Raw genomic sequence first — 14,045 nt, forward strand, 5'->3', positions numbered from 1 at the left:
ACGAAGAAGCCAGTTGCGAAATGATGTGCCATCGATCCAAGCTTTCTTGTGGTGAGAGTAGATGCCAGGTAAAGTGTCCATATTTATGTTTTCAAAACAATGTGTTTTCTTGAATTTACCGATAACCCAGGGACAAAACTCCTCACTGCCATCAGCATTACAGCACAGTACAACAGTCACACATTGTTTGCTTTGTGCTCCACTGTGACACTAGTCACCTTTTATCCCCAGGGTGAGATTTGGAGAAAGATTGTAGAAAAATCAAATTTCATCCATGTTAAACACATCACATGAGGCGTACTTTTCCCTCACTCAGTTGAATTCATGTAACCAGCTTTTCGCATTTTCTTCATCAACTTTATTTGCTTCACCAAAAATTTGTACATATGAAATTGAATGTCTCTTTTGGAACCGATACAGCCAACCAGCAGAACAATGGAATTCTTTGATGCCCGTATCTTTAGCAATATCATTAGCTTTTGACTGAATCACAGGGCCAGTTAAAGGTATGTTAGATGCACGCATATGATTGAAGCAATCTAGCAGTAACATCTAGATGTCTTCATACTTGGCGGTACGAAGTCGTTTAGATTTGTTTCCAGAACCTGATGCCACAGCATGAATAAATTTTTTCGCGGTTTCGATGATTAGTAAATCGTAGATAAAGTAGATTTAGGTATTCCAAACTGCCCTGCAATGGCTTTTTTCTTGGTACCACGGTCCACTTCATCTAGAACTTAAGCTTTACAGCTATCTGTTTCCTCTTTGCCATTTTCGCGTGCTAAGGTACCGGTTGTAACTGTAGATTTTATTCAGTATTCCAACTCGATACGGCTACGACTAACAGAACACCTGTAGGGGGCCTAAGGTTCTGAGGGTTCCTTGAAGCTCTGCCTGGACATCAGGAATGGGATTACCTTGGCAAACTTTATATGTAGTGTTGTCTGAAAGCTGACACAGTCCCCCAGCCACATACTCCTGACAATCATGTGCCACGGTCGTGGAACCCTTGTCAGCCAGAAGAATGATGATGGATCGGTCAGCTTTCAGATCATGGATAGCCTGGGCTTCGGCTGTGGTGATGTTGGGAGTAGGATTAAGGTTTTTCAAGAAAGATTGAGAGGCAAGGCTGGAAGTGAGAAATTCCTGGAAGGTTTGGAGAGGGTGATTTTGAGGAAGAGGAGGTGGGTCCCACTGTGATCGAGGGCGGAACTGTTCCAGGCAGGGTTCAATTTGGATAGTGTCTTGGGGAGTTGGATCATTAGGAGTGGGTTCAGGATTATTTTTCTTTGTGGCAAAGTGATAATTCCAGCAGAGACTACGAGTGTAGGACAGTAAATCTTTGACAAGGGCAGTTTGGTTGAATCTGGGAGTGGGTCTGAAGGTGAGGCTGCACAGCTTTCGCATCCCGCAACTACCCTCCCGACCTGGTACAGAAGCAAATAACCAGAGCCACTTCCTCATCCCCTCAAACCCAGAACCTCTCACAGAAGAACCCTAAAAGTGCCCCAATTCTGACTGGATACTTCCCGGAACTGGATCAGATTCTGAATGTGGCTCTCCAGCAGGGATATGACTTCCTCAAATCCAGCCCCGAAATCAGATCCATCTTCATGAAATCCTCCCCACTCCACCAAGAGTGTCTTTCTGCCATCCACTTAACCTTCGTAACCTCTTGGTTCATCGCTATGAAATCCTCAAACCACCTTTCCCAGCCTCTGGCTCCTACCCTTGTAACCGCCCCCGGTGTAAAACCTGTCCCGTGCATCCTCCCACCACCACCTACTCCATTCCTGTAACCCAGAAGGTGTACACGATTGAAGGCAGAGCCATGTGTGAAAGCACCCACGTGATTTACCAACTGACCTGCCTACACTGTGACGCTTTCTATGTGAGAATGACCTGCAACTAACTGTCCATTCACATGAATGGACACAGGCAGACAGTGTTTGTTGGTAATGAGGATCACCCTGTGGCTAAACATGCCTTGGTGCACGCCAGCACATCCTGGCACAGTGTTACACCGTCCGGGTTATCTGCATACTTCCCACTAACACCAACCTATCAGAACTCCGGAGATGGGCACTTGCCCTTCAGTATATCCTCTCTTCCCGTTATCCACCATGCCTCAATCTCCGCTAATTTCAAGTTGCCGCCACTCATACCTCACCTGTCATTCAACAACATCTTTGCCTCTGTACTTCCGCCTCGACTGACATCTCTGCCCAAACCCTTTGCCTTTTAATATGTCTGCTTGTGTCTGTATATGTGTTCATTGGTTGCGAAAGCTTGAATTTTGTATGTATGTATGTGTGTCTATCAACATGCCAGTGCTTTCGTTTGGTAAGTTGTTATATATATATATATATATATATATATATATATAAATAGAAAGAAACTTCCACATGGGAAAAATATATTAAAAACAAAGATTCCAAGACTTACCAAGCGGGAAAGCGCCGGCAGACAGGCACGTGAACAAAACACACAAACACACACACAGAATTACGAGCTTTCGCAACTGGCAGTTGCTTCGTCAGGAAAGAGGGAAGGAGAGGGAAAAATGAAAGGATGTGGGTTTTAAGGGAGAGGGTAAGGAGTCGTTCCAATCCCGGGAGCGGAAAGACTTCCCTTAGGGGAAAAAAAAGGACAGGTGTACACTCGCACACACACACACACATATCCATCCGCACATACACAGACACAAACAGACATATTTAAAGGCAAAGAGTAAGGGCAGAGATGTCAGTCGAGGCGGAAGTACAGAGGCAAAGAAGTTGTTGAAAGACAGGTGAGGTATGAGCGGCGGCAACTTGAAATTAGCGGAGGTTGAGGCCTGGCGGATATCGAGAAGAGAGGATATACTGAAGGGCGAGTTCCCATCTCCGGAGTTCGGATAGGTTGGTGTTGGTGGGAAGTATCCAGATAACTCGGACGGTGTAACACTGTGCCAAGATGTGCTGGCCGTGCACCAAGGCATGTTTAGCCACAGGGTGATCCTCATTACCAACAAACACTGTCTGCCTGTGTCCATTCATGCGAATGGACAGTTTGTTGCTAGTCATTCCCACATAGAAAGCGTCACAGTGTAGGCAGGTCAGTTGGTGAATCACATGTGTGCTTTCACACGTGGCTCTCCCTTTGATCGTGTACATCTTCCGGGTTACAGGACTGGAGTAGGTGGTGTTGGGAGGGTGCATAGGACAGGTTTTACACCGGTGGCGGTTGCAAGGGTAGGAGCCAGAGGGTAGGGAAGGTGGTTTGGGGATTTGATAGGGATGAACCAAGAGGTTACGAAGGTTAGGTGGACGGCAGAAAGACACTCTTGGTGGAGTGGGGAGGATTTCATGAAGGATGGATCTCATTTCGGGGCAGGATTTTAGGAAGTCGTATCCCTGCTGGAGAGCCACATTCAAGGTTTGATCCAGTCCCGGGAAGTATTCTGTCACAAGTGGGGCACTTTTGGGGTTCTTCTGTGAGAGGTTCTGGGTTTGAGGGGATGAGGAAGTGGCTCTGGTTATCTGCTTCTGTACCAGGTTGGGAGGGTAGTTGCGGGATGCGAAAGCTGTTTTCAGGTTGTTGGTGTAATGGTCGAGGGATTCAGGACTGGAGCAGATTCGTTTGCCACGAAGGCCTAGGCTGTAGGGAAGGGACCGTTTGATATGGAATGGGTGGCAGCTGTCATAATGGAGGTACTGTTGCTTGTTGGTGGGTTTGATGTGGACGGATGTGTGCAGCTGGCCATTGGACAGATGGAGGTCAACATTGAGGAAAGTGCATGGGATTTGGAGTAGGACCAGGTGAATCTGATGGAACCAAAGGAGTTGAGGTTGGAGAGGAAATTCTGGAGTTGTTCTTCACTGTGAGTCCAGATCATGAAGATGTCATCAATAAATCTGTACCAAACTTTGGGTTGGCAGGCTTGGGTAACCAAGAAGGCTTCCTCTAAGCGACCCATAAATAGGTTGGCATATGAGGGGGCCATCCTGGTACCCATGGCTGTTCCCTTTAATTGTTGGTATGTCTGGCCTTCAAAAGTGAAGAAGTTGTGGGTCAGGATGAAGCTGGCTAAGGTGACGAGGAAAGAGGTTTTAGGTAGGGTGGCAGGTGATCGGCGTGAAAGGAAGTGCTGCATTGCAGCGAGGCCATGGACATGCGGGATATTCGTGTATAGGGAAGTGGCATCAGTGGTTACAAGGATGGTTTCCGGGGGTAACAGACTGGGTACGGATTCCAGGCGTTCGAGAAAGTGGTTGGTGTCTTTGATGAAGGATGGGAGACTGCATGTAATGGGTTAAAGGTGTTGATCTACGTAGGCAGAGATACGTTCTGTGGGGGCTTGGTAACCAGCTACAATGGGGCGGCCAGGATGTTTGGGTTTGTGAATTTTAGGAAGTAGGTAGAAGGTAGGAGTGCGAGGTGTCGGTGGGGTGACGAGTTTGATGGAGTCAGGTAAAAGGTTTTGTAGGGGGCCTAAGGTTCTGAGGATTCCTTGAAGCTCCGCCTGGACATCAGGAATGGGATTACCTCGGCAAACTTTGTATGTAGAGTTGTCTGAAAGCTGACGCAGTCCCTCAGCCACATACTCCCGACGATCAAGTACCACGGTCGTGGAACCCTTGTCAGCCGGAAGAATGATGATGGATCGGTCAGCTTTCAGATCACGGATAGCCTGGGATTCGGCTGTGGTGATGTTGGGAGTAGGATTAAGGTTTTTCAAGAAAGATTGAGAGGCAAGGCTGGAAGTGAGAAATTCCTGGAAGGTTTGGAGAGGGTGATTTTGAGGAAGAGGGGGTGGGTCCCGCTGTGATGGAGGACGGAACTGTTGCAGGCAGGGTTCAATTTGGATAGTGTCTTGGGGAGTTGGATCATTAGGAGTGGGATCAGGATTGTTTTTCTTCGTGACAAAGTGATATTTCCAGCAGAGACTACGAGTGTAGGACAGTAAATCCTTGACAAGGGCAGTTTGGTTGAACCTGGGAGTGGGGCTGAAGGTGAGGCCTTTGGATAGGACAGAGGTTTCGGATTGGGAGAGGGGTTTGGAGTCGCTTAGAGGAAGCCTTCTTGGTTACCCAAGCCTGCCAACCCAAAGTTTGGTACAGATTTACTTATGACATCTTCATGATCTGGACTCACAGTGAAGAACAACTCCAGAATTTCCTCTCCAACCTCAACTCCTTTGGTTCCATCAGATTCACCTGGTCCTACTCCAAATCCCATGCCACTTTCCTAGACGTTGACCTCCATCTGTCCAATGGCCAGCTGCACACATTCGCCCACATCAAACCCACCAACAAGCAACAGTACCTCCATTATGACAGCTGCCACCCATTCCATATCAAACGGTCCCTTCCCTACAGCCTAGGCCTTCGTGGCAAACGAATCTGCTCCAGTCCTGAATCCCTCGACCATTACACCAACAACCTGAAAACAGCTTTCGCATCCCACAACTACCCTCCCAATCTGGTACAGAAGCAGATAACCAGAGCCACTTCCTCATCCCCTCAAACCCAGAACCTCTCACAGAAGAACCCCAAAAGTGTCCCACTTGTGACAGAATACTTCCCGGGACTGGATCAGACCTTGAATGTGGCTCTCCAGCAGGGATACGACTTCCTAAAATCCTGCCCCGAAATGAGATCCATCCTTCATGAAATCCTCCCCACTCCACCAAGAGTGTCTTTCCGCCGTCCACCTAACCTTCGTAACCTCTTGGTTCATCCCCAAACCACCTTCCCTACCCTCTGGCTACTACCCTTGCAACCACCCCCGGTGTAAAACCTGTCCTATGCACCCTCCCACCACCACCTACTCCAGTCCTGTAACCTGGAAGGTGTACACGATCAAAGGGAGAGCCACATGTGAAAGCACCCACGTGATTTACCAACTGACCTGCCTGTACTGTGACGCTTTCTATGTGGGAATGACCAGCAACAAACTGTCCATTCGCATGAATGGACACAGGCAGACAGTGTTTGTTGGTAGTGAGGATCACCCTGTGGCTAAACATGCCTTGATGCACGGCCAGCACATCTTGGCACAGTGTTACACCGTCCGAGTTATCTGGATACTTCCCACCAACACCAACCTATCCGAACTCCGGAGGTGGGAACTCGCCCTTCAGTATATCCTCTCTTCTCGATATCCGCCAGGCCTCAACCTCCGCTAATTTCAAGTTGCCGCCGCTCATACCTCACCTGTCTTTCAACAACTTCTTTGCCTCTGTACTTCCGCCTCGACTGACATCTCTGCCCTTACTCTTTGCCTTTAAATATGTCTGCTTGTGTCTGTGTATGTGCGGATGGATATGTGTGTGTGTGTGCGAGTGTACACCTGTTCTTTTTTTCCCCTAAGGGAAGTCTTTCCGCTCCCGGGATTGGAATGACTCCTTACCCTCTCCCTTAAAACCCACATCCTTTCATTTTTCCCTCTCCTTCCCTCTTTCCTGACGAAGCAACTGCCAGTTGCGAAAGCTCGCAATTCTGTTTATATATATATTTGTTAAGCACCAAGTTTGCTGCAAAATCAGGCAATATAAAAATCTACATTAACAGAGTAAGAGAAATTATACATATTTGTTCTCTCAGTATTTGCACATTGAATTGTATTTTTCTTACTCTGCGGGGAAGACTATTCATGGAACCAGTTTTGTTTCAACAAGAATCCATGTTTTAATTCCAGTACTGAAAGTAGTAATTATCTCATTACATAAGCTGTTGGGCTGCCTCCCAGCACGTTTGTTCCAAAATTGACCAACAGACCTCACACAATTGGCAACCGATTTTCCAGGACGATGTCGTGAACAGACTTTTTCTAGCGTATGTTAAATGAACATACACAAAAAATTGTTATTATTGTGTAGAAGAAAAACTAATTTATGTCTATTTACTTATTGCTTGAATAAGAGTGCAACAAAAGCCATATTATATGAAAATGAGGAGCAGAGAATTATAAAGACCAATTTATCCACCAAAGGAAGATGTAAATGAGCTGCTTGATTATGCGGAGCAGGTAGGAAAATTTCCCAATAGCTTGCATTATTACACTTACTAACACTTCTCTTGTAATTGGCTTTCTTTCCTTTTTCCTCGCTGTTTTCCTAGTGGAAAATTTATTAATCGAAAGGACTCAGTTCAGCCGTATCGACAAGCGCTGGCACAGAGACATAGATCGCAAGAGCAAAGAAGGCGTGAGACAGCATCAGCAAGTAGCCTGCTGACAAGGACTGCACCTCTAGCCGAAGAGAATATAAGTGCCACTCTTGGCAGCCTCGACCGGACATTAGTGGTCAGTACCAGACTGGGACTCTCACACCACCACAGTATTAGCACAGTACTAGGAGAGCACTACGATATCAGTGACATGTGATCCATAGCAATTGCTTACATGGACCTTGTATACAGCAAAGGACTTTGATTGTTTGCGTGTCACCCGTTGCTTGCGACACCATTGTACATTAAAAGTTAAGTGCTATCTATCTTCTTTATTGTAATAAAAACTATTAATTTGATTTGCTTGAATTGTTGTATAGCATTCTTTAGGCACCCTATATGAGACGAGTGGGCAGGACCCCACAGACTCGAAGATCATACCAAACTTTGACTCATCAGTATAGTGCAGATTATTATGAAAATTTCAATCATTTATGTCATAATACTTTCTGGCAAACTCACAGGAATTTATCGAAACGGATTTCACAGGAAACTGCAAGTTTCAGGTGTAAGATTTATTTACATAAAAATTTTTCTACTGAATTTTATTAATTTTTTGCCAATAGCTAGGATGATCAATATGACTGACCAAAAATTACCCTTTGTTGATCGTAATACATAAGGGACAATTAGCCAAGATGGCAGACACACGCATGAACAGAAAAATGAAAACGAAGTGCCAACCGTGCAGGTAGCAGAAAGCCAACTTAAATGAGACATAGATATCACAGACGTAACAAATGACACCACAAATACACAGACAAAATATGACGATACCATGATGACTATCGATGAGAGTGTTTCACACATCTCCCGTAGCAATATATTGCTGCTAAATTAAAGAGAGGAACAGGAACGTGAAACAGCAATGTGTTTTGACAACATAAGACATACACCAATTATTGGTAATCTGAATATTGACATACGAAGTACAGCTGACAGCAACAATAACGGTACCACCAAAGTGCAGTTACAGCGATTACTGACAACTGTGAACACTATATTCCTTGATATGAACATGAAATTCAATACAGTTACACAAAAGCTTAGTAAATTGAACACAAAGTCTAAAGATTTGTCACAAAGTTTTAGATTTCAAAACAGAACAAAAACAGGTGTTGGAAGATTTCCAAAACAGTGTCACACAAAAATTCAGTGATCTGGCGGAAAAGCTACACACACAGAGATATCTGAAAAAAAAAAAGAGTTAAAACAAGAGGTTATTTATAACATTAAAGAAATTATCAAGATTTTGAATGAAAAAGTACGTTCAATTAGTGACAATCAAGAACATTTAGAACGTGAATTAAAGAAAATCACGGACACAAGTAATAGTATAAGATCAAATCAAAACCAAATGTGTACTACTATAAAGAAAGTGACCACTCCTGTCTACAACCGACACAAGGACTATGTAGGTTTACCATTGGCAGTACAGGAGATAACTTTAAGAGTAGAAAGCTTGGAATTGGAGTTCAAATGTGCAAAAAGGAAAGAACTCAGATAGGCAGATCAGAGTAGTGCATTACCGCAGAAGGTAGTATCGAAACGCAAAGTGTATGTAGCAGGGATGGCTACAGGACAAATGTAAGGATGTAGAAGCTTATCTCACTAGGGGTAAGATAGATACTGCCTACAGGAAAATTACAGAGACCTTTGGAGAGAAGAGAACCACGTGTATGAATATCAAGAGCTCAGATGGCAAACCAGTTCTAAGCAAAGAAGGGAAGGCAGGAAGGTGGAAGGAGTATATAGAAGGTTTATACAAGGGCGATGTACTTGAGGACAATATTATGGAAATGGAAGAGGATGTAGATGAAGACGAAATGGGAGATAAGATACTGCGTGAAGAGTTTGACAGAGCACCGAAAGACCTGAGTCGAAACAAGGCCCCCGGAGTAGACAACATTCCATTAGAACTACTGACGACCTTGGGAGAGCTAGCTCATATCCAAACAGACAATACTGACCCTATAACTTATCTTAGAAGCTAAATTAAGGAAGAGCAAACCTACATTTCTAGCATTTGTAGACTTACAGAAAGCTTTTGACAATGTTGACTGGAATACTCTCTTTCAAATTCTGAAGGTGGCAGAGGTAAAATACAGGGAGCGAAAGGCTATTTACAATTTGTACAGAAACCAGATGGCAGTCATAAGAGTCGAGGGGCATGAAAGGGAAGCAGTGGTTGGGAAAGGAGTGAGACAGGGTTGTAGCCTCTCCCCGATGTTATTCAATCTGTATATTGAGCAAGCAGTAAAGGAAACAAAAGAAAAATTCGGAGTAGGTATTAAAATTCATGGAGAAGAAGTAAAAACTTTGAGGTTTGCCGATGACATTGTAATTCTGTCAGAGACGGCAAAGGACTTGGAAGAGCAGTTGAACGGAATGGACAGTGTCTTGAAAGGAGGATATAAGATGAACATCAACAAAATCAAAACGAGGATAATGGAATGTAGTCAAATTAAATTGGGTGAAGCTGAGGGAATTACATTAGGAAATGAGACACTTAAAGTAGTAAAGGAGTTTTGGTATTTAGGAAGTAAAATAACTGATGATGGTCAAAGTAGAGAGGATATAAAATGTAGAGTGGCAATGGCAAGGAAAGCGTTTCTGAAGAAGAGAAATTTGTTAACATCGAATATAGATTTATGTATCAGGAAGTCGTTTCTGAAAGTATTTGTATGGAGTGTAGCCATGTATGGAAATGAAACATGGACGATAACTAGTTTGAACAAGAAGAGAATAGAAGCTGTCGAAATGTGGTGCTACAGAAGAATGCTGAAGATAAGGTGGATAGATCACGTAACTAATGAGGAGGTATTGAATAGGATTGGGGAGAAGAGAAGTTTGTGGCACAACTTGACTAGAAGAAGGGATCGGTTGGTAGGACACAGTTTGAGGCATCAAGGGATCACAAATTTAGCATTGGAGGGCAGCGTGGAGGGTAAAAATCGTAGCGGGAGACCAAGAGATGAATACACTAAGCAGATTCAGAATGATGTAGGTTGCATTAGGTACTGGGTGATGAAGAAGCTTGCACAGGATAGAGTAGCATGGAGAGTTGCATCAAACCAGTCTCAGGACTGAAGACAACAACAACAACAACAACATGTAGGCGTGGTAGAAGTGGCCATGAAGGAAAGGGAAACTGAACCATCAAATGAAGTAGATCAGGTTGCTAATATTCAGCTACCTTTACTTGTAATAGTTATCCAGATCTTGTCACAAGCCCAATAGTGAGTGTTAGTGAAGAATGCAAAATTTGTAATTTACCCACAGCAGTACCTACAATGCATGCACAGTTGCCACACTTGCAACAACTCACTAATGTCGGATAATGCTGCATGTTTAACATCCATCTTCGCTGATGAAGGGTTGCTTAGACATAAAAAGTTTCGTTGGAAGCAGTTCAAGAGAGATTTACCTGAAGTCTTTAACTAGGCTGCATTTATTAGCAAGCATGGAAGCTTGTGGGGTTATTCCCATATCACAGGTGGATGTGTACTTTCTACTATAGATATTAAAGAGCCGACTTCTGCCACACATAACGGAAAAATTAGTAACCACACCAGAACACGACACTGAGTACTGTTCGTCAGTTTTGGATTCCACTGACCTGATTTATGAAGCGGTACTGACAACGTAAAGCAGCCTATAAACAAACACCTCAACCTGACATTGGAAACAAACCAGTAAATAATAATGTTATAACACAACAAGCATGGCAACGATATCCGACACAGTACATACAAAAAGGGAATGGATATGGTAATGGAAAGGAGAAAAACAAAAAATGTAAGTGAGGTAATCAGAACAACAGGAACAATTACAACAGAAAAGTGAACTACAGTTTGCCAGCACAAGGCTATCCGCTACATGTAAGTGGTAACATCCAGCCGATGCAGTGGCAAGCGGTCAACAACAATCAGATGCTGCACGCTGTGCCGCAGCCAACCTTTGGAAAACATAATAGCAACAACTATAATTTCGTAACTGCCAGCACAAATTCATGCGACAATGGGTCATGCGTAACCAATGATACCATTTGGCATAACACAAAACGCACTGTACAGCTCATTGAAATTACTCTGGTCACAGAGGTCGATGCTTCTGCACCGCCGGAAAACTCCAACTGGTCACAGTGAGGCTCCACACTGCTAGGTTGTGGGGGCAATACACTTATAAACACATGTTTTGTGAGATACGATGAAGAAGAAGACATGAAAGATGATTTATACTGACATGAGGATGAAGTTTAGGAAACCTTGTATGGAGAGCAGGTTCAGGCAGTTATAAAGACACTGATATTTGACATGGAAGTACACTTAGTTCCAGACATAGGTCAACTGAAGTTTTCCTAGAGTTAAACAAAAGAGGTATAATTCCCATGTTCCCAGTGCAAAATTGTAGAATACAAATGGCAACTGGAAACAAATCAAAAGTAGTGAAGTTATTAGCACTTACTCCATTGAAAATAGGACACTTTACTGTCAAATGTAATTTCACCGAAAGTGGTAAATGCTACTTCACTGTAAACGAACAGGTATTTTCTGTTGATTTAATAAAAATGTCAGACAAGAAGAACAAACAGAAAGAGTAATATTTCCTACTGTATTATTTGTAAACACTCACTATAATGAACAAGTGTCACAATCAGATATAAACTATGAAATGGTAGAGCAAAAGGTGAGTGAGCCCAGCACCTTAAATGAACAGGTGCACCACGAACTTACAGACCTGTTATTTAAGTATGCACATGTATCTGGAAAACAACCCGGAGTTATCAAGGATTGTCAGTTCAGAACGGATGTTTACACACACTGTTTGTGTATCGTATGCCATTCCTTGGATGAAAAGAGAGGCAGTATGAGAAGAAATCAATCAAATGATTAAATGCGGGATCATTCAACCTTCCTTTTCACGTTATTGTAGCCCCATGTGTCCTGGAAGTAAACAAGATGGATAGGTAAGATTGGCTCTGGATGCTCAAGGTATCAATGAGATCCTAGTACCAGTTCAAAAGAGGCCAACCTAGATGAATAACTGTTGAAGTTGAATAATACCCAATATTTTACCATATTGAACCTCCGAGGATCCTACTGTCAAATCAAACTCCATACAGAAAGTAGAAAGTACACAGCGTTTGTTGTGGTGGTAGAAGTTTAGAAATCTGTGTCCTGCCATTTGGCCTGAATATAAGTGCAGGTGTGTTCGTCACAACGTTAGATAAAGTATTGTGACCAGTGCTACTTAGCAAGGTTACGGTCTATGTTCACAACTTGTTAATCGCCACACGCACTTGGTCAGAACACACTCGGCTGATTAAGAAAGTTTTACATTGTTTTTCAGAACACAGGTAACAACCAATTAAAAAAAATTCTGACTTCAGCAGGGAGAATGTAATATTTCTTGGTCATGTTATCCCCAAACAAGGTATCCTCACTAATCCTAAGAAACTCAATGTCATATGCAATTGTCCTGCACCTAGGATCAAGAAACAACTTAAAGCTTATTTAGGACTGGCATCATTCTTCCGTAGTTCATACCCAGACAACTGATGAACGTTGACGCTCTGCTTAATTTATTATGGAAAAACAAACCATGATTGTGGTATGACAAGGGCCAAGAAGATTTCAATAATATTAAAGAGGCATTAGTGAATGCAAATATACTTAGTCACCTCGATATAGAGAAGAATTTCTCTATGTGCATAGATGCCTCCTTACAGGGTGTGGGGTTGTGTCTGTTCCGGGTGAGAGGAGAAGAAGACAGTAAGATATTGCCAAAGGTAATTAGCTTTGCTAGCTGCACATTTACCGAGGAAGAAAGATCATACTCCGTATCAGAAGTAGAAAGTTTGGCAGTTGTCTGGGCATTAAAAAAATTGGTTGCTTTTTATGGGGTAAGGGTACAAAAGTATATTGTGATCACCAACCCCTCTTTTTTTTTCAGGTTACTGCGCAGGAGACTGGCAAGGTAGTGTCTATATCTGCAAAATTATTTATATCAAGGGCAGTCAGAACATCATTTATGATGCTCTGCCAAGGTTACCTCAAGGTCTATGTGAATTTAGTGGATTTTTGAAACAGTATTCTAAGATAAGAACTTTGCTTATGCGAAGTAAAATACACCAATCTGACTACAGTAAGTTTTGTAAACAAATGAAAACCATGCAACAATAGGACTTAAGATGGAGCAAGGTCAAACGAAAACTATCACAGGAAGGCAACAAACAGGTAAACATGTGATACAGGCAATGTAAAGGTATTTTATTCCATTGCTGACATGCTGACTCCAAACAATGGTGCATTTGTCTTCCTGAGAAGTACATTGAAGAATTCATAGAGTACACCCATGATGTGTGGGGACACTATGGGGTAAGTAAATGTACCGAGAAGATAGGTAAACATTGCTTTTTTCCAACTTTAAGATTTCAAGTACTACAAAAATGTATAGTATGTCAGAAGGCAAGACATCCTAACTCTTCTAAACATATCGAGCGTTACCTGATTTTAACTAAGAATCCTCTAGATTTAGTATCTCTGGATGTAGCTCTACCCTATCCAACAGGTAAGGTTGGAGTAAGATATGTAGCAGCACTATATGGAGTTTTCACAAAGCATATTAACATATCCACTGTACATACATCAGGAAAGGAATTGAAGAAGATTACTTGAGGAGGGTAGGAAAGCCACAAGTAATACTTAATGGAAATACCTCACATTTTATAGGACAAAAATAAAAGAAATGACGTCACAGGGTATGAAACACATCTTAGTCTCAAGATTCCACCTTGAAGCATTGCCCATACATAGAGTATTCAAGGAATTT

At 42.9% G+C, this 14,045-nt stretch overlaps 1 protein-coding gene across 1 annotated transcript in view; it reads left to right on the forward strand.

Moving 5' to 3' along the window:
- The window catches only part of LOC126330054 (U3 small nucleolar ribonucleoprotein protein IMP3), a 98,290-nt gene extending 84,928 nt beyond the window's left edge, over positions 1 to 13,362 (forward strand). Inside the window, exon 6 of the mRNA XM_049996297.1 lies at positions 13,167 to 13,362. The gene's annotated coding sequence lies outside the window, so the exon portion shown is untranslated. The remainder of the gene's footprint in view (positions 1 to 13,166) is intronic.
- The last annotated feature ends 683 nt before the right edge of the window (positions 13,363 to 14,045 follow it).

The sequence above is a fragment of the Schistocerca gregaria genome, chromosome 2, assembly GCF_023897955.1.
Source record: "Schistocerca gregaria isolate iqSchGreg1 chromosome 2, iqSchGreg1.2, whole genome shotgun sequence".
Lineage (NCBI taxonomy): Eukaryota > Metazoa > Arthropoda > Insecta > Orthoptera > Acrididae > Schistocerca > Schistocerca gregaria.